At 39.3% G+C, this 20,530-nt stretch overlaps 1 pseudogene; it reads left to right on the forward strand.

Moving 5' to 3' along the window:
- Positions 1-9,507: 9,507 nt before the first annotated feature.
- LOC122329131 lies at positions 9,508-12,115 on the forward strand (annotated as a pseudogene).
- Positions 12,116-20,530: the final 8,415 nt, after the last annotated feature.

Consider the following 20,530-nt stretch of genomic DNA (forward strand, 5'->3'; position numbering starts at 1 on the left):
AATTACGTGTCCGTGGATTTCCTAAATGAAGGAGCGTATTAATAAATAGTGAATTCATACAGAACCCTAAATCGTGAAGCGTGGGCGCCATCTTACACATTGACCAGCTTTATAAAACATTTCAGCTAGTCGCTAGAAATGCTTGGCGTTTTGTTAAATATAGTCTGTGGAACAACATATAAATGCGCTGCATAGTGCTAACGTTAGATTAACAAAAGTACGTTTATTTCGAGGGGTGCTGCAGACCTGGCTTTTTAATGTTTATTTTTATGAGTTAACGTTAGCTGTAGTGGTGTGTGTTTTAGTTTTTTGTATTGGTCTCATCTAGATACTATAAGCATTTTTGTGTTAGCTTGTTAAAAAAGCACACCGACTGACTGTGATTATCCTGTGAGAGTGTTTCATTCTGAAGAAATGCTGGTTCAAGTGGAGTCTAAAGGAACCCAAACTGGATCCGAATACCAGTGAAAAATGGCGGTTTTGACTTCTGTGAATTCATTAAGGAAGGTACATTTTTCACTTTTAGAGTAATTTTTATAATTAGTGTTATTTACGTTGAAGTTAACTATTATTACTCATATAAAAAAGCCATAATAATCATAATATCCGTAACTTTCTTTTTAAATCAGATATTCAGTATATTATAAATGGACTTAATCCCAAATCAAATTGTGATCGCACTAAAGTGGTGTTTTAATTTTGTACCTTATAGTAATGTTAAAATCTCTCAAAATCTGTTGCATTGGAAAATTTAAGTTTGAACATGAAATCGAATGGTACTTTCTACCTCTAAGCTTCAACAAAGCTCAACTTACGCATGGAGCCAATGTGATCCTAAAGACTTTGCAGGAGTTGATGTTGATGCTGATATTTTTGAAGAGCTTGTGAGAACATCTAAGGTGTCCTTCAGACTTTTAGACGGTGATAAAGCCGGTAAGAAGCTGGTAAACATCCTTGTGGCTGATATGGTAGAGAAGTATGGGTAAGTTAGCAATAAAATCAAACACTAGTATTGCACTGGTGTTTTATCATAGTTTTTATTTTTATTTGTAATGTTCATTTATGTAATTTTTTTCATGCTGTGGTGTAGGATTCCACCAGCCTTTACCCGTGTAAGATATATGTTCCTGGAATCATTACTTTATTCCTCAATTTGTGCTCGCTGACAGGCTATGTAAGTATACAGTACATGGAGGCTGTACACTTTCCTTATTTCAGCACATATCAAATGCGTGAGTCAATCAAATTATTTATTATTCTGATTATTTATCTCTGATGGAATTTGCAGGCTTTTTTTTTTTGGCTTCGTCAGCATGTTTTCTTTTAGAAAAATCTGCAGAACTCTGTGGGAGGAATGTAAACCTTGTCAAATGTGTCTGTTATTGGTAGCTGTGAGTATTATAAAATAAGTATATGTATGTTTTATTGTTTGGGTAGTGGGTCATCAACAGAATGAACGAGTCTGATTATGGTAAGTATAAATGTCTGTTTTTTTATTTATTTATTATGTTTAAGGTTTAACTGTATACTGTATTCTACAATCAGCTGTGGCGAGGAATGAACGGAACCACTAATAACCTGAAATAATAGAGCAAAAAGCAACAGACAAAACCACCTAATAATGTTATCTAACAGTGAGTTATTCTCTCTATCAGGAAGCACTGCTTCTGAACTCCCTTAAACATGTCAATTGCTGTCCTGAGTTTTCTTCCAGGAACACTCACTTCACAATATCCCTCATTTTTATTAGAACAACTCTCCGAAGATTTTAGCATGTTAAAGGTTAGGACAATATTACTGTATTTGGTATTGGAGGAGTAGATCTGCTACTGTTAGTTATTGTTGTTGTTGTTGTATATTGCTCAGTGACATGTAGCACTGCCAGTTGATGTAGAGATTCATAGTCCTCATGTCCATTATTGTGAAACCCGTGAGACACAACAAAACATAGCTCCGATCACAGCGTCCTCTATTCTCCTGTTCTTTGTTTCCCTTGTTGAACGTGTGTGCACAAATGAGCGTTGCTGTCAACCGGCTTACCTCACTTCTTAGACGTCGCTGCCAAAGCAACCCTTTAAATGGTACTGGGAAATACTTCGCTCAACGAGATCAAAGTGATCCTCAAGACATAATAAAATATCTCATATCACCCACAAAAATATCTGCACGTCAGGTCTCATCTGTTAATTTCTAACCTTTCTATTTATTTATGCATTTCATTTTTTTAATGAATATAAAAAAAAGACTTTCTTCAAGAGAATATAGCAAGCTATAAAACATACTACAACACAACGCAAGAAGTGCAACAAAGTTAACTCTGTTTCCTCAAAGATCCACAGACGCTGCAGGATCCTCAATTAAAGGTTAACCCTACTGGATTGCCTTGGGTCAAGTCTGTGTATTTATGCACATGCTGTATGTCTGATCGCTTATCCAGGAATCCAAATGGAAGTGATAAATCTAGTACTCTATATATCAAAGATGGGAAGCAGGTAAAATCACTCTTGATACGTCCTGAAAAATCAAACATGCCCTTAGTCAGCTAACCTTTTGCTGAACTCCTCTCTCTAGAATGGATGTTACAGGCCAGTGTTTGCAGAAGTGGCTATAAATCTGGTAATGAAACTTATCTCCATTAAGCCCTTACAGTGTAGATTGGTTTGAGGAGGAAAATGATTACATTCTCATCTGGGAGTTTCTTCAACCCTGAAAAAGAGTGCACAAATCGATCAATGGAAATGAATCACAGACACATTGCCTGATGTTGTGAACAGTGCTTCTTAGAGCCAGTTGTCTTCTACCGTACATTGCGCTGGTCAATACAAAGATCCCAGAACTGTTTTATAAACAAATTTTGGGAAAAGCATGCACAAATAATTTACGCAGCCAGTATGTCATTAGTGATTATATTGTTTTCCAGTCCAATAGAAATCTGCTATAACTTATCTAGAATGTCCTGCCTTGGTATCTCTCGATTCAGCATTGGTGTGTTTTTATATCCAGAAGATAACAACTACGTTAACGCAGTGTCTCTAGCTGGTGTTCAAGAGGCCAACGTCCAGCTGATCCCACAACTGCAACCCAAGGCCATAGGTCTTTCAGCACCACCACCGCTCCTTCTCCTAGGTGCAGAGGATCACATTCTCCACAACCATCCTCTTATGCCTCTCTCCTTCACTCCAGCCAAGGAGAAATGAACAGTATCCTGCACCAGGCATTCACAAATGTGGCTATGGCCATCTCCCGCTAGCCCTATACGCTTCGCTACAAACAGGAACGACATACCTAAATCCCACTCCCTCGGCTAAGGCCAGGCGACTACTACAGTTCCAGGGTCATGCCTTTGATCTTCAGGCTGCAGCAGAATGCCTTCAGGAAGCCCGGCCGACTCCCAGATTTAGCCACAAGCACCTCCCGATCTCCCAAACACCAGCCAGCATTGCCTCAATATAATGCTCCAGCGCAGGCCGAGCATTCCTCCCCACCTCCCCACAGATTTGCCTGCCACCAGAGCCGACCATACTGCAAGGCCACCTTCACTAATGGCTATGGCACCCCCTATCCCACTTCTGTCTTCTGCCTAGCTTTTTGCCTACCTCCGGAGCTGGCCAAAGCATGAGGCCGCCTCCACTGATGAACAACCCCCTTTGTTTTCCATACTTTTCCTCCAATCTTGTCCCCGTAGCCATTCAAAGTGCAAGCCTGCCTTTGCAATCGGTTCAAATGACCTTTTTTCCTTCCAGCACCCCCTTACCCACTTTAAATCCTATGCCTTATCCACAGCCACGCCCCTACCTATGCCACTGAACACCCTCGCTCTGGATCCTCCCCCCATCTCAAACAGTATCAGGACCTAGATCTTCTCAGAAATTCAGCATGCTGGCCCTAGATGCAGAACCCCTGCCAACCCCAGCACCTCCTTATACAGAACTAATATACCTCTGAATCATCTCCTAAGACCTCTCTTTGAAGCTTCACTTGATTTGATTCTCCAAGCCATTTCACCCAGAACATGGCAATTTTGCTACTTTAAAGCATTCCTTTCCACCTATAACTTGCCTTCTCTCTGTTGTCTATCACTTAATTAATTTCTTACCTTAATATCACAAAAAAACTCCAAGTCAGCTCCATCAATGAATATCTAGCGGAATCCAATTTTTTCCATAAACTCATATACGGTTCAGCCTCAACTCAAATCACCAATGCCCATACTTCTCTTTTTTTTTATCAAGGTCCATTTAAGCAGCCCTTCCCACTCATACAGACACTAGGCAACTCATTGCTCTCTTGATTAATCTTATTCAATAGGAGATTAATCTCATTCAATTTACACTGCCCGCTCGATGCTATGTTCATTTTAGCATTTTTTTGGCTTCCTTAGATGTTCTGAACTAACTGTGACTTTAAACTTCAACCCGAAGTTCTATGAAAATCCATGCAAATGCAGATTAATAGATCCATATTTAATTACATTTAAATATATATGCATATATATCTTTATTAAATATTATATTTAATATTTGCTAGCTATTTACGTTGCATTTATATTTTTCTCTTTAAATCAATTAAACTTTAATCTGTTTAATTTCTTTATTTATATTTAATTTATAGATCAAATTAAATCACACAGATGTAAACTGCTGTTTCTGTCAATGCTTTCAGGGAACATTTCAGTTGCATTGATGCCCATTCAGGGTTAGAAAGCTCTCTGGTTTCATCAAACATATCTTAATTTGTGTGAACTGTCCCTTTAAATCTTTAAACAGAGCCTAATGCAATGCTGAATTTATACTGGATTATTAGTATAGATATAGCAATATAGAACTTGTCTACCATGTTGACACAGGTAATTGACACAAAGTGTTACAATAATATAAAAGATTAAAAAGCCTTTAATGTACCTGGCTTTAACCATTACAAAAATTGTTTGAATGTTTCTAACCAAAATTGATTCAACTATACCAGTGGTTTTCAAACTTATTCCTGGGGATCCAGAAAAGATAGCTGTCAGAGAAGATAGACATGCAAAATGAGCAGAGCAGTGGATCCCAAAGAACAGGATTGAAAACCACTGGATTATACAATGAATATTGTATTACATGCTATTATATTGCTCTGTTGTATTCACTGCAACATCAGGGACAGTATGAATGCTTGAAAATAAAGCCTAATGTCTTTAAATCCATTATTTCTGTGAACAAGTTGAGGTGTGTTTATTATTTCCTTATGTCTATTGATTGACTAACATTAATTTCAGTTTCTTACAAATCTTCGACTAAAAAAGTGACTAAAAAAATGTATAGCATTAGCATTACAGTTTACATTTCGACATTTGTGTTGTAAGAATGTAGAATCAATATTGAATTTAAATTGAATGTGTGGGTATAGCAGTGCAATCCAGTTTGGAGATCTATTACTGTCACGAATGAGGGGTCTGAGGCGTGCGGATCCATGTGCAGGCTTTTATTGAAGAAAGGCAAGGTCATCAAACAGGCAGGCGTCAAACAGGGCAAACAGATGTATAGGAGGCGAGGCAATAACAAAATCCAAAAACAGGCAGTGGTCAGGTCAGGCAGCAAACAATCACAGAATCAGAAGACAGGCAGGGTCAAAACCAGGGAAACAAGAACTCAGAAAACACAAGGAAACTCGGAAACAACAACAGTACAGGCGAACAATGCAACCTGCAGGTGAGTGACCTGCTTCTGAATTTATAGTCCTAAACAGGAAGTAGCAGCAGAGGAAGTGATCACCGATCACCCAGAGGTAAGAGCTCCCTATGCGGCCATCAACCCCATAGGGCCGACCGACGGCAGCGGCGGAGCAGGTGGTCGAGGAGACGGAGGCGGAGAGCCGAAGAGCCGAAGAGCCAGGGTGACACAGAGGCATTGGATGTCCTAGGCGATACTGCAGGCTTCTGCGACTGACGCGGAGACGGGGACGAGAAGGACGCAGCGAAGCCAGAGCGACAAAGGACTGAGGTGGAGCCGGAGGGATGGAGGGACGAGGCGAAGCTGGAGGAGAGGAATCCTGAGGCGACGGATGGTCGACGACCGACCAAGGCGTAGCCGGAGAGACAATGGAGCCTGGTGGAGCTGGTGGAATGACGAACCACGGTGGAGAGGAGGGAGTTAGAAGCCCAGGGGGAGCCGACGGGTCTACGAGGATGAGTGCAGGGGCTGCTGGGATCCATCGATGACGTGTAGCGAGGGTGGGATAACTGGAGGCTTTGCACGAGGCGCAGGCACTGGAGGCTTTGCACAAGGCGTGGGCACTGGAGGCTTTGCACAAGGCGCAGGCACTGGAGGCTTTGCACAAGGCGCGGGCACTGGAGGCGGCCATCTTGGGAAGCGGCTCTGGGAAGGCGGCGGCCATCTTGTGAAGCGACTCTGGGAAGGCGGTGGCCATCTTGTGAAGCGGCTCTGGGAAGGCGGCGGCCATCTTGTGAAGCGGCTCTGGGAAGGCGGCGGCCATCTTGGGCAGCGGTTCGGGGAAGGCGGCGGCCATCTTGGGAAGCGGCTCGGGGAAGGCGGCGGCCATCTTGGGAAGCGGCTCGGGGAAGGCACATACACACATTCATTCAAGGGCTAGCACTAAATTGGACTACAACTAGTAAATATAGCAACAAAGCTCTTTCAATCAAACGCACGATAAAACTGAATTCGTTACTATAGCAACAGCAGTGTGGCGATGCTGACGTGATTTTGTTGATTGACAGAGAAAATGAAGTTAAGTCTTTGTTAAACTTTCTTCTTATCGTTAGCGTTAACAACATTACAGAATTGTTATTTGATAGACAAAAAATCCTAATGTAAAATACAAATTTGTATTCATGAACCGTTAGCTATTCGATTAAGCTGCTATTTTCCTCTTTGGATGTCGAAATCAAACCTAAGCCACTGTGTTTGTTCGTCGTTTCAATTAATTGTTAAAACACACTCTCGGGATGAATGAAACCACGCGGGCTTTTTATTAACTCGTGTGAGCAGAGCTGTCTGTGTAAACAAGTGTTGGTTTTAAAGTGTCTTTAGAAAACGGGTGAAATTTATACATTCCGTCAAGTTACAGAGTTTAATTAAAGCTGCAGTCTGAGACGTTTTTATGTTCAGAATATACAAAATTACTAAGCGAGTACACCAATAGTGTTTTAATAAGTGTTTATGTAACCCACTCAAATAATGGAGTTATGCAATTAGTAAAGGTGTCAGTAATATTTCTTTATATATATTATTGAATATGTATTTTTTTCTTTCTAATGTATAGTAATATTCAGGCATGCAAAGTAAATATATAAATATATTTTATTTGATTGTTGTCAAATTGAATTACTAATTAGAGAGGTGCGTGGATGGTTGCTGACGTCACTCATGCGCCAGCTCGTGGCGAGAGATACGAGCTGTACTTCTGCTCTCGCTTATTCATGGCCATCCTTGCATATTCATCTTTAATTGTATGCCTGAACTTTTTATTGCATTAGGTAAATCTCAAGTACTCTTATTTTCTGTACATTTGATTTGTATGTTCTTTTGTTATTGTAAGATGTTGTGAATGAATCATTCGGTTCGTGAAACGGACAAAGTGCATAGAGTAATAAGAGCAAACTTTTTCTGTTATGTTAGAAGAATTGTTGAACATGGTTATGGACTCGTTTTGTGAAAAATAATGTTATACTTCAAGTTATCCAAGTTAATTGTTATTGAATCAATTGGCCGACGTCACTCATGCGCCAGCTCGTGGCGAGAGATACGAGCTGTACTTCTGCTCTCGCTTATTCATAGCCATCCTTGCATATTCTTCTTTAATTGTATGCCTGAACTCTTTTATTGCATTAGCGATTTGGAGTGTGCTTGGTGGGAGTGGATGATTTCATCACGTTGCGATCTTTTGGATTCGTGCCAGGAGATACGAATTGGAGTTCACTCGAGTGAATCGCACGATTCAAGGACTCGTTCGTGAGGAGTGAACGGTTCTTCATCGTTGGTTTCGGCGAGGATTCTGTAGGCATTCGTTCATACACTTACACTGATTTGAACTGAAGCAAACACATTTCGACCTGATTCAGGAGTTACGCATTTCTTCTGATAGTTTGGACTGTCTATTTTATTTTATTCAATTGTGATATATTTGATATATTTTTGTCAACCAAGTGACAATTACACTGCATAGTGTTATAACAAAAAGAGGGCACACTGAATACAAATAACACCTGTTGAAACGTATTTCTGTGTATGTGTTTTTATTCAAGCAGTTGGTGACTGAATTGACATTTCAATCGCGAGTGCAGACACATTTCTTAAGCACAATTATTATTTTTTATACAATTCTGTGTTTAGTGTAAGACCCCGAACCCGAGACTCCAAATACTAGTGGTTAATATAAATAACATATATTTGGTGAGCTCAGACCCTGTAGATATTTTTCCTCCTCTTATTTATATAATTCCGGTAAACGGGTTACATTTATATTCGGACTAGTTCGGGTAAGTCCCGCTGCGGAGTAGCCCCATACCTGCGTGATTCTCCGTAGACGTACCCATAAAAGTAGTTCCGGCTGCAGTGTTCTTCCGCAAGAAGCTCTGTTTATTAACCGCTAGAGCGCAAAAAGTCACGAACTGCAGCTTTAATTATTTCCGATTTCGGGATTTTTGTGTTATTGAGTCTAGCATTAAATTGCGATTATATATTGCGTTCTGCTTTTTTATATGAACATTTGTTTTTTAAAATAGCCTACTCTTTTCAAATAATGCGGTTTATGCGAGGCCCCTTGCGCTGCACGTGCAGAGTACACGTGAGGTCACGTGAAATCCGTGACGTCACAGTGAAGCATTCCACAGTATAAATTCATCGTCGCCTCACATTTAATCTAATCTAGTGTGATCAATTGAGTGAGAATCAGAGCAGAAAGATTATCACGTGAACAAACATTCAAAATAACTGTTTTCCAGCCCTTCATTACAGCACCAGTGTTTCTGTCTGTAATCAATGGAGCTCAAGTCTAAAAAGAGTTCAATATTAGTAGATAATACAATAAGAGCTGGAGAAAAAACATCACTGACCCTTCAGGATCAAATCCAGAGCTTCTCCTGCAGCAGCAGCAGCTATGGAGAACAGCCCAGCAGGTGAACAACAAGCTTGTGAAAATTCCTTTCTCTGAAATAGTTTTGTTGCAACAATTCCTTTTTTAATATATTAAATGTGTGTATGACTTTTTTCTTCTTTTTTTTTTAAGAAAAACCAGCTAAACACAAGAAGAAAAGCCTTTGTGCATTCTTCAAGAAGACATGGCTTGCTGTGAAAAGCACTCGTCGAGGCAACAAAACAGCCCCTCCTCAGCTTGTGACGGACACAGATTCAGCTGATCTTCAGTGTGGTCCTTCTGATCTCGAACCAGCAGCACACTGTCATCCAGCTGATCCACAGCCAGGCCCGTCCGGCCTAGAGCCAATAACTCTACAGGATCAACCTGATCCTCTGCCATGTCTGTCCAGCATCACACCGATAGACTGTGATGAAAATCCAGCTGATCCCAAGCCAGCTGAAGGTAGGTCTACTGTCAATTCAATTCTGTCCTGTTTTTCCCACTTTTGAGTGTTTATCTAATACCTACAAGTATGTTCGAATGTGCCTTGTAATATCTGGTGATAATTCTTAACTCTTCTATTTCTGTTTTTTTAGAAAATCAAACAAACACAAAGAAGAAGAAACGCATTCTCACACTCTTCAAAAGATTGTGGCGGGCTGTAAAATGTGCATCAACACGGAAAAAGCACAACAAAGTGGCTCCTCTTTGTGCACAGCCCGACTCCGATTCAGCTGATCCTCAGTCGGATCCAAACATTCTTGAACCGATGGCTCTGCAGCATTCAGCTGATCATCGGTCAGATCCCTCTGTCCATGAAACCATGGCTCTACAAGATCTGACAGATCCTCCAGAAGATCATCTGTCTTGTTCGTCTGATCCTGGTCAAGAACCGCCTGGTTTTGTGCCAACGTGTTCTGATCTTCTTCCAGGCCCGTCAGCTCTTGAGCCAGTACCCCCAAAATTTCCAGCTGCTTGCAAGCATAGACGAATCAAGGATCAAACCCGAGCAGCCTGTTTCAGCCGTCCAACTCCAGGTGAGTCTATTTCCACTTGTCTGTGTGCGTATACATGTATGTATAATTCCTCATACGGTATTCCAAACGTAAATGATAACTGTTGACAAAGTAGTATTGCCTAAAAGCAATTGAAAGAATCCTTCTGTTACATGCTGACTTACGGTGAACTCAAAATCTCATACTGCTCATACTTCTGTAGTACTACATTTGAATTTGAACGTGCTTTGTGTTCAATTTTGGGCGTAGCATTAGTTTCAAACATTGAGCATATTTATTCTCCATGTATCTGATGTGAATTGCATGTATTTATTCAAGCACTGCCACAGGATTTCATGTCAGACTGAATCTCATATATTAACATGCTCTCTTTGTATGTTTTTGCAGTACCATTTGATGAGATTTATGAAGTGGGAGATGAGCTTGGACAAGGAGGCTTTTGCACGTGTGTACGAGGGGACTTCAAAAAATCAACGCAAGAAGGTAGGAATCACAGCTTTATTCACCAAATGTATATAGAAGATATCGATCAGTGCTTAGACCAAAACATTTTTAATATCAATTTAAATATATAATCACAATATCATGATCACAAATATTTCTATGTGTGTGTATATATGTGTATAAATTTGCAGATTCAATATAATCAGTTTGCCCATTTGTAACATACAGTGCGCTTATAAATAATTTCATTTATTTATTCATTGATTGCATTTATTTTTGCAGGTTGCCATCAAAATCATCCTCAAGTGTGAAAGAGACCGTTATATTGAACTAGTAAGTTGACATAATGTACATAATTAAATACCAACTACATACAAATTACATTGCAAACAGAAGTGAAATGTGATATTGAACTCTTAATTACTCTTTTCTCTAATGTTAGCCTGGCTGTTCAAAGCCACTGTTTGCAGAAGTGGCTGCAAACCTGCTGCTGACACAGGCACCATTAAGCCCCTACATTGTGTACATGCTGGAATGGTTTGAAGAGGAGGATCGGTTCATCCTCATCCTGGAACATCCGGAACCCTGCAAGGACTTGCTCAAATTTGTGGTTAACAACATGCATTGGGCGAACGAATTACAGACACGTAGCCTGATGTATCAAGCGGTGCTCGGGGCCAAGCACTGTCTTGACCGAGGTGTCTTTCACGGGACATTAAGTTGAATAACTTTCTGATCAACACGACGACTAACCGAGTCCAACTAATAGACTTTGGCTGCAGTGACCTCGTCAAAAGTACAGGCTACTTGGGTGATTTTATAGGTAAGTTGGCGTTACTATGAGGCCTAATGAGAAGTCAAACTTCTGAGTAGTGATTTAATGAAAACAAATGGACATTTGGTCAAGTTTCTGGTGACATTTGTTTGCAAATAGATTTTGTAACCTGAATATGCCTTGCTTTCATGAACAGGAGGAGTCTGCCCGCCTGAATACTACAACGACTTAAGATACAAGGCAGAGCCAACAACCGTCTGGTCTCTGGGTGTAATGATGTACGCAATGATGTGCAAATGTCGACCCTTTAGCAGTCCTGAAGACATGATGCATGGCAGTCTGAGTTTTAACGTTAGAGTATCCACAGGTGAGAGAATAATCAACTACCAATAACACAGTGACATTAAGATTGTTAAACACACAAAGTTTAATACATGCTACATATTTCCATACTTGACAACGTTAGCATGTCATGGACATGAAAGAACACACATGACTAACCAATGAAAAACTTGTACAGAATTGCAGAATTTGATAAGTCGCTGCCTGACTGTTGACCCAACTAAGAGAGCGACTATTGAGGAGATCCTACAGCATAAATGGTTTCAGCAAGGACAAATGTCAGGAGTAGCTCAGAGTCAGGCAGAGTGACTTAGGAGGGAAGGCAGATGATGACAGGAATCCCTCTTCTGAAAGTACAAGAAGCGGATGACCGAAACTGCACAAGCCATTCACCAGAGAGTCTCCGGAGCAGCAAGCTTAGTTTAAAAAAAAGAGCAAACTTAATGGACGAAATGAAAAACAAATTTCTAAGAAATTAACACACGAAACCAAGGAGCAAATTTTATACTGTAAAAAAGTGTGCACAAAACAGAGGAAATGAAGATGGAGAATATTATAAATTTAGCGCACAAAACAGGAATACTAATGTAGACTTCACAAAGACCGTTCCTGTCAGCTCCTCAAACTGATCTTACTATATTCAAGTTATTAAATAGGTAGAGTTAAATTTTATTCAATAAAACCTCTACAAAAAAAAAATCACTTGTGTAAAATTTTCTGGACCTACTGAAAAAACAGCCTATGCCAGGCTGGGAGAAATGAACAGTGTTGACATAGTTTAAACACTACATGGTGATAAAATTACACTGCTGTTATTTTTAAGACGGTGTCAGTGTGAAATTTAATCCAAAGAGGTGTAAAAACAAAAAAGCCACACCTCCACTTACTATGTCCGCCATTTTATTTCACTTGAAGACGAAGAAAAAGCAGATAAATCAGTTTCTCACATGGTATAGCTAAAATAAGTGTTATTTTTATACACATGCACAGGAGTATATGTCGTGTAAGTCACATTTGATCAATTTGTGACTTTAAGATAAATCGGGACCACGTTGTACTAATAACGTTACCTCAGTAAGGTTCATTCAAATTGTGGATGCGGTCTAAACTAGGTCTCTAATTACGTGTCCGTGGATTTCCTAAATGAAGGAGCGTATTAATAAATAGTGAGTTCATACAAAACCCTAAATCATGAAGCGTGGGCGCCATCTTACACATTGACCAGCTTTATAAAACATTTTACCTAGTCGCTAGAAATGCTTGGCGTTTTGTTAAATATAGTCTGTGGAGCAACGTATAAATGCGCTGCATAGTGCTAACGTTAGATTAACAAAAGTACGTTTATTTCGAGGGGTGCTGCAGACCTGGCTTTTTAATGTTTAATGAGTTAACGTTAGCTGTAGTGGTGTGTGTTTTAGTTTTTAGTATTGGTCTCATCTAGATACTATAGGCATTTTTGTGTTAGCTTGTTAAAAAAGCACACCGACTGACTGGGATTATCCTGTGAGAGTGTTTCATTCTGAAGAAATGCTGGTTCAAGTGGAGTCTAAAGGGAACCCAAACTGGATCCGAATACCAGTGAAAAATGGCGGTTTTGACTTCTGTGAATTCATTAAGGAAGGTACATTTTTCACTTTTAGAGTAATTTTATTCTTAGTCTTATTTACGTTGAAGTTAACTATTATTACTCGTATATAAAAAAGCCATAATAATCATATAATCCGTAACTTTCTTTTTAAATCAGATATTCAGTATATTATAAATGGACTTAATCCCAAATAAAATTCTGATCGCACTAAAGTGGTGTTTTAATTTTGTACCAACAAAGCTCAACTTGCCGCATGGAGCCAATGTGATCCTAAAGATGAGCTTGTGAGAACATCTAAGGTGTCCTTCAGACTTTTAGACGGTGATAAAGCCGGTAAGATGCTGGTAAACATCCTTGTGGCTGATATGGTAGAGAAGTATGGGTAAGTTAGCAATAAAATCAAACGCTACACTGTAAAAAAAATCCGTAAAAATATAGTAAAAATGTCTGTTTTCATTTGAAGGAATTTTCCGTATTTTTAGTTTACAGGTGTTTTCCGTAATTTTTAATGACGCGTTGCATTGTGGGTGCAAGATCCTTGTGGCGCTAAACGAAAGCGCGTGCGTGAGAGGCAAGTGCCATTAACACATTTCATTCAAATTCTGGAGAAGGTTTAGATTAACGCCTCTGCGGTAAAATTTACATTAACGTCAATAATGTATTTAGGTGCTGTCTTATTAGTTTGTTTAGACCCGTTTAGTTAATTTAATGTTGTGCTTGTCCTCGTTCAGTGATTTGAATCCAGTTTTGATTTACTTGCTATTTGTGGATATAATGTAGATATACAGACGTGGACAAAATTGTTGGTACCCTTTGGTCAATGAAAGAAAAACTCACAATGGTCACAGAAATAACTTTAATCTGACAAAAGTAATAATAAATAAAATTCTATAAATGTTAACCAATGAAAGTCAGACATTGTTTTTCAACCATGCTTCAACAGAATTATTAAAAAAAAATAAACTCATGAAACAGACCTGGACAAAAATGATGGTACCCCTAACTTAATATTTTGTTGCGCAACCTTTTGAGGCAATCACTGCAATCAAACGCTTCCTGTAACTGTCAATGAGACTTCTGCACCTCTCAGCAGGTATTTTGGCCCACTCCTCATGAGCAAACTGCTCCAGTTGTGTCCGGTTTGAAGGGTGCCTTTTCCAGACTGCATGTTTCAGCTCCTTCCAAAGATGCTCAATAGGATTGAGGTCAGGGCTCATAGAAGGCCACTTTACAATAGTCCAATTTTTTCCTCTTAGCCATTCTTGGGTGTTTTTAGCGGTGTGTTTTGGGTCATTGTCCTGTTGCAAGACCCATGACCTGCGACTGAGACCAAGCTTTCTGACACTGGCTAGTACATTTCTCTCTAGAATTCCTTGATAGTCTTGAGATTTCATTGTACCCTGCACAGATTCAAGACACCCTGTGCCAGACGCAGCAAAGCAGCCCCAGAACATAACAGAGCCTCCTCCATGTTTCACAGTAGGGACAGTGTTCTTTTCTTGATATGCTTCATTTTTTCGTCTGTGAACATACAGCTGATGTGCCTTGGCAAAAACTTCGATTTTTGTCTCATCTGTCCATAGGACATTCTCCCAGAAGCTTTGTGGCTTGTCAACATGTAGTTTGGCATATTCCAGTCTTGCTTTTTATGATTCGTTTTCAACAATGGTGTCCTCCTTGGTCGTCTCCCATGTAGTCCACTTTGGCTCAAACAACGACGGATGGTGCGATCTGACACTGATGTTCCTTGAGCATGAAGTTCACCTTGAATCTCTTCAGAAGTCTTTCTAGGCTCTTTTGTTACCATTCGGATTATCCGTCTCTTAGATTTGTCATCAATTTTCCTCCTGCATGCCACGTCCAGGAGGTTGGCTACAGTCCCATGGATCTTAAACTTCTGAATAATATGTGCAACTGTAGTCACAGGAACATCTAGTTGCTTGGAGATGGTCTTATAGCCTTTACCTTTAACATGCTTGTCTATAATTTTCTTTCTGATCTCTTGAGACAACTCTTTCCTTTGCTTCCTCTGGTCCATGTCGAGTGTGGTACACACCATATCACCAAACAACACAGTGATTACCTGGAGCCATATATATAGGCCCAATGGCTGATTACAAGGTTGTAGACACCTGTGATGCTAATTAGTGGACACACCTTGAATTAACATGTCCCTTTGGTCACATTATTTTCAGTGTTTTCTAGGGGTACCATCATTTTTGTCCATGCCTGTTTCGTGAGTTTATTTTTTTAAATAATTCTGTTGAAGCATGGTTGAAAAACAATGTCTGACTTTCATTGGTTAACATTTATAGAATTTTTATTTATTATTACTTTTGTCAGATAACAGTTATTTCTGTGACCATTGTGACTTTTTCTTTCATTGACCAGAGGGTACCAACAATTTTGTCCACGTCTGTATGTGACTGTGCCCTTATGTTTTAGTTTTATTCGACTAATTTATTGTGTGCCCAAGAAAACAAACCGTTTACTTAATCGGGATAAGGTTTAACGCCCCTGAGGTAAATATCTTTGCATTTAGTTTTTGTTCTTTTCTTAATTTATACAACACAACTTGTTTTAGTAACGCTGCTATTGTATTTAAGGTGCTAGTTATATCTTATTCGTTTGTTGTAGTTTACGTAGTTTTGTATTATTACAAGCATGGCACGTTTTAATAACGTTGTGGCACATAGATAAAAATGTTGAGAAAATAAAAAAGGCTGTCACCTCACCACACTAGTAATGAAGTGTGTCAGGATCAGGGTCAGGTACTTTTTTTTTCTTCTCTTGACCGGTCTTAATTTGGCCATTCAGTTAAAATCGCTTTGTTTTTTTTTTAAATGAAGCGCTCGTCTTGGTGCGAGACTTAAAAGTAACTTTGTATTAGTCATGTTGGCTTGCAGTGTTTGTGAATTTAAATGCGTTTCATTATCACAATATCTAAAGCACTGCAGAACCCACAGACATGTACACAATGTTTTTTTTCGTGTGGCCATAAAGACTGTGGAAGAAAGTTTTCCTCATTCAGTTGCTTTGCCGTTCATATGTTACGAACACATCCAGACAGACAAACATGGAACCGGAACGTGTCTGTGCAATTAAAGTGTTCAATGAATTTTTGCAGCACAGAGTATGCAGATATTAAAGGGCTTGTGTCTCACTTAAGTGGCCACATACAAGAGGGGCTGACTATAACTTGTCCCTTTTATGGGTGTTCCAAGACTTTTAATGTAAAGACATCCTTTTCATCACATATTTCCAGATATCATAGAAGCTGGAATGTCACCCAGATTTCACCTGTTCATCTATGTGAGGTTGCAGTACAGTCATCTTCAGGTGAGGAAGCACATGTTTCCGATAGTGTACCTCATGAAGTTGATGTGACTGATGCAGACCCAAGGAAGGATGAAGTGCAAGATGCTTACACAGAGAATTTAGCTCTGTTTTACTTGGCTTTGGAGGCAAAGCATTTAGTCCCAGTCTCCACAATCACAGAGATGGCAAATGAAATGAAGACTCTTCAAGGTACTCGAAAGATCTTGAAAAATATGGTGTTTCTGCAGAGTTGTTAAGATGTCTTGGGGATCAGCAAAATTGCAGATGCTGATGATGCTGTCTGGCAGCTTGTCTTACTACTCAGGGAGTTGGTAGAATTTGTTTGTGCACCTAGACTTTCAGAGTCTCAGATTGCTTACATGAAAGTGCTGATCGAAGAATATGTGGAAATGAGACAACGGTTATTTCCACATGTAAATCTCAGACCAAAACACCACTATCTACACCACTATGCTGACTTGACTTTACAGTTTGGTCCACTCATACATACTTGGACCATGCGCTATGAAAGTAAGCACAGCTATTTCAAAAGGTGCATCAGGTCAAGTAAAAACTTAAAAAATGTGACAAAGTCCTTGGCTTATAGACACCAGTTGCTTCAGGCATATCAGGGTCATGGCAGTTTCTTTAGCCCACAAGTTGAACTTTCGTGCTCCACTACTTTTTATCCAGAGCTCTATGATAGAGGAATAAGAAAAGTAGTCACAGACTTTGGACTTACCTCGCTTTAACTCCGTTATCACAGAAAAGTCCAAGTTAAAGGCACTACATACGCAAACGTTATGCATGTCTTACTAAAGTACACCAAGGGACAGCTAGAGTTAGGGCAAATAGCTAGCATTTTTATCAAGAGTGAAGCTATTGTCCTACTTCTGCTGCGACTAAAAACTGTCAGTTGGGTGCCTGAGCTTGGAGTATCGAAAAAATCTTGACAAGCTCAGTGACTACAGTCCACCACTTTTTACCACAGAGGCGCAAAGTTACTTCTCCCGCTTAAACATATGCCACTATGGAGCTTGTGAAAGAAATGGTTCAGAAGGCTATTGGAGTAAATGGTGTAGATGACCTAAGCTTTGTAAAGATTGAGGACGTCGATGGAATTCTGCCACCCATACAGTGCAGAAGGCTGATTCAAGCTTTCTGTTCAGGTAAATTTAAAAATTCAAAAGCTAATCTAGATTTGTTAGCAAATGTTTGGTGTTTTTTTTTTTTTAATGCGATATTCAGATTGATAGTTTGACTACAACAATACTAATCTTTTGCACAGCTTCAATAAACTATGCTGTATGGGTTTTAAACATTTTTAAATGTCAAGGGACCCCATTCTAAAATCTGAAAGGCATTTATACGTTTTTGTTTTGTTGTTGTTGTTTTAATTAGTATTATAAATGGCTCCTAAATCAATTTTGATTTATTTTTTTGGAATTGATGAGAGTAAGCAATCTTTTTTAGTGTCAATATGCTTTGTCTTTTGATGTTATGCAAACACCTAAACTTTTTTTTTTCTTTTTAATGACAAAAATATCACAATTTAATTTTTTACAATTTGATCAGAAAACCCTCCTAGCATTCCTTGCGGCCCCCAGTAGGTCTGAAATCCCAAGCTATAATCACTGTTTCCATCTTAAGCTTTCATCTGCCTTTAATTGTTGTTCATGTAAGTGTGAATCACACAACAGCAGCATTGACAGTATGCCATGTAATGTAAATGTTAGACCCGAGAGTATGATTACCCACATAGAAAATGTGTCTGTCCCGCTGAAAAATCAGATATATCAGTAAATCCGCACAGGCCTTAGAAATAACCTCGATCAAAACAAAAGTTAAAACCGGTCAACAGCAGCAATATTTAAAGTTTGGTCTCCTAAACATCCGATCACTGGCGCCGAAATCTGTCATTGTAAATGAATTAATTATAGACAAAAGTTTTGATGCTCTGCCTGACTGAAACATGGCTGAAACCTAACGATTACATCAGTTTAAATGAGTCGACTCCATCAGGTACTTATATAAGCACGAGCCCCGCCGGTCAGGTCGAGGTGGAGGTGTTGGAACTATCTATCGTCAGGAGCTAAATGTTACTCAGGGAACTGGAATTAGCTATAACTCTTTTGAGCTGCTTGATCTTAATGTTACGCTTATGGATGCAACAAAGAAATCTCTCTTATCTCTTTCTCTTATCTCTGTGTATAGACCACCAGGACCTTATGTAGATTTTCTTAAGGAATTTGCGATTTTATTTCAGACTTAATAACTAATGAAGACAGAGCACTTATTATCGGTGATTTCAACATTCATGTAGACGACCCAAATAATACAGTAGGAGCTACTTTCACAAATTTATTAACATCTTTTGGGCTAAAGCAAAATGTAATCGGCCCAACTCACTGCTGTAAGCATACATTAGATTTCATTATTTCGCATGGCATCGATGTTTTAGACCTAGATATCTTACCTCTAAGTGACGATATCACTGATCATTTCCTTATATCTTATAAACTCTCTGTAAGTGAGATTAACCGAGCCGCACCTTGTTACCAACTGGGTAGAACCATTATCCCAACCACTGTAGATAAATTCACAAACAACCTACCAGATCTATCTGACCTGCTCCGCAAACCTGAGAAAGCAGATGATCTTGAGCAAATGACCAGCAGTATGTGCAGAATCTTCACTCGCACATTAGATACTGTCGCTCCCATCAAGTTAAAAAAGATTAGAGAGAATAAAAGTGTACCATGGTACAATAGTCATACACACGCTCTAAAAACAGCTACTCGTTCAGTAGAACGTAAGTGGAGAAAGACTAAACTAGAGGTTTTTAGAATTGCCTACAAGGACATTATGTGCACTTATAGACAGTCACTAAAAGCAGCCAGAGCCGAGCACCTCCGTAAACTCATTGAAAGCAACCAAAACAATCCTAGATTTTTATTTAGCACAGTGGCTAGATTAACAAATGATCGGTCAGCAATAGAACGCTGCACACCCTCTCAGTTAAGTAGCAATGACTTCATACAATTCTTCACTAATAAAATGGATAATATCAGACTTAAAATAACAGAAAATCAACCCTTAACTTTGTCCTTTAGTCCAGCCTTACTCAGTACCCAGCAAATTCAGTTACAGTGTTTTGCAACCATAGGACAGGAAGAGTTAAATAAACTAATCGCTAAGTCTAAATCTGCCACATGTGTATTAGATCCTATTCCAACTAAATTTCTGAAAGATATATTACCAGCCGCTGGTGAACCTCTTCTAAATATTATTAACTCCTCCCTATCATTAGGTCACGTACCCAACCCATTCAAATTAGCAATTATTAAGCCTATGATCAAAAAACCACAACTTGATCCTAATGAACTATCTAACTACAGACCGATATCAAATCTCCCATTTATATCAAAAATATTAGAAAAAGTTGTGTCAGCACAGTTATGCTCCTTCTTAAAGATAAATGACGTCTATGAGGAGTTTCAGTCAGGTTTTAGACCGCACCATAGCACAGAAACCGCATTAGTTAAAATCACTAATGACCTGCTCTTATCCTACGACCGAGGCTGCGTCTCGCTACTAGTTTTATTGGATCTCACTGCTGCATTTGACACCATAGATCATAATATTCTCCTTGAGCGTTTAAACACCGCTGGTGTACAGGGACAGGCTTTAAAGTGGTTTAAATCATACCTATCAGACCGTTATCAATTTGTAGATATAAACAGAGACCGCTCTAGGATAATGCCTGTAAAGTGTGGTGTGCCTCAAGGATAAGTTTTAGGCCCCTTACTGTTCTCTATATACATGCTGCCCCTGGGGAACATTATTAGAAAGCACAGGGTTAATTTCCACTGTTATGCAGATGACACACAGCTATACATTTCATCTAAGCCTGATAAGTTATCAGAAATGTCTAAATTAACAGAGTGTTATAAAGACATAAAAGACTGG

This window comes from Puntigrus tetrazona, chromosome 23 (genome assembly GCF_018831695.1).
Source record: "Puntigrus tetrazona isolate hp1 chromosome 23, ASM1883169v1, whole genome shotgun sequence".
NCBI classification, from domain to species: Eukaryota; Metazoa; Chordata; class Actinopteri; order Cypriniformes; family Cyprinidae; genus Puntigrus; species Puntigrus tetrazona.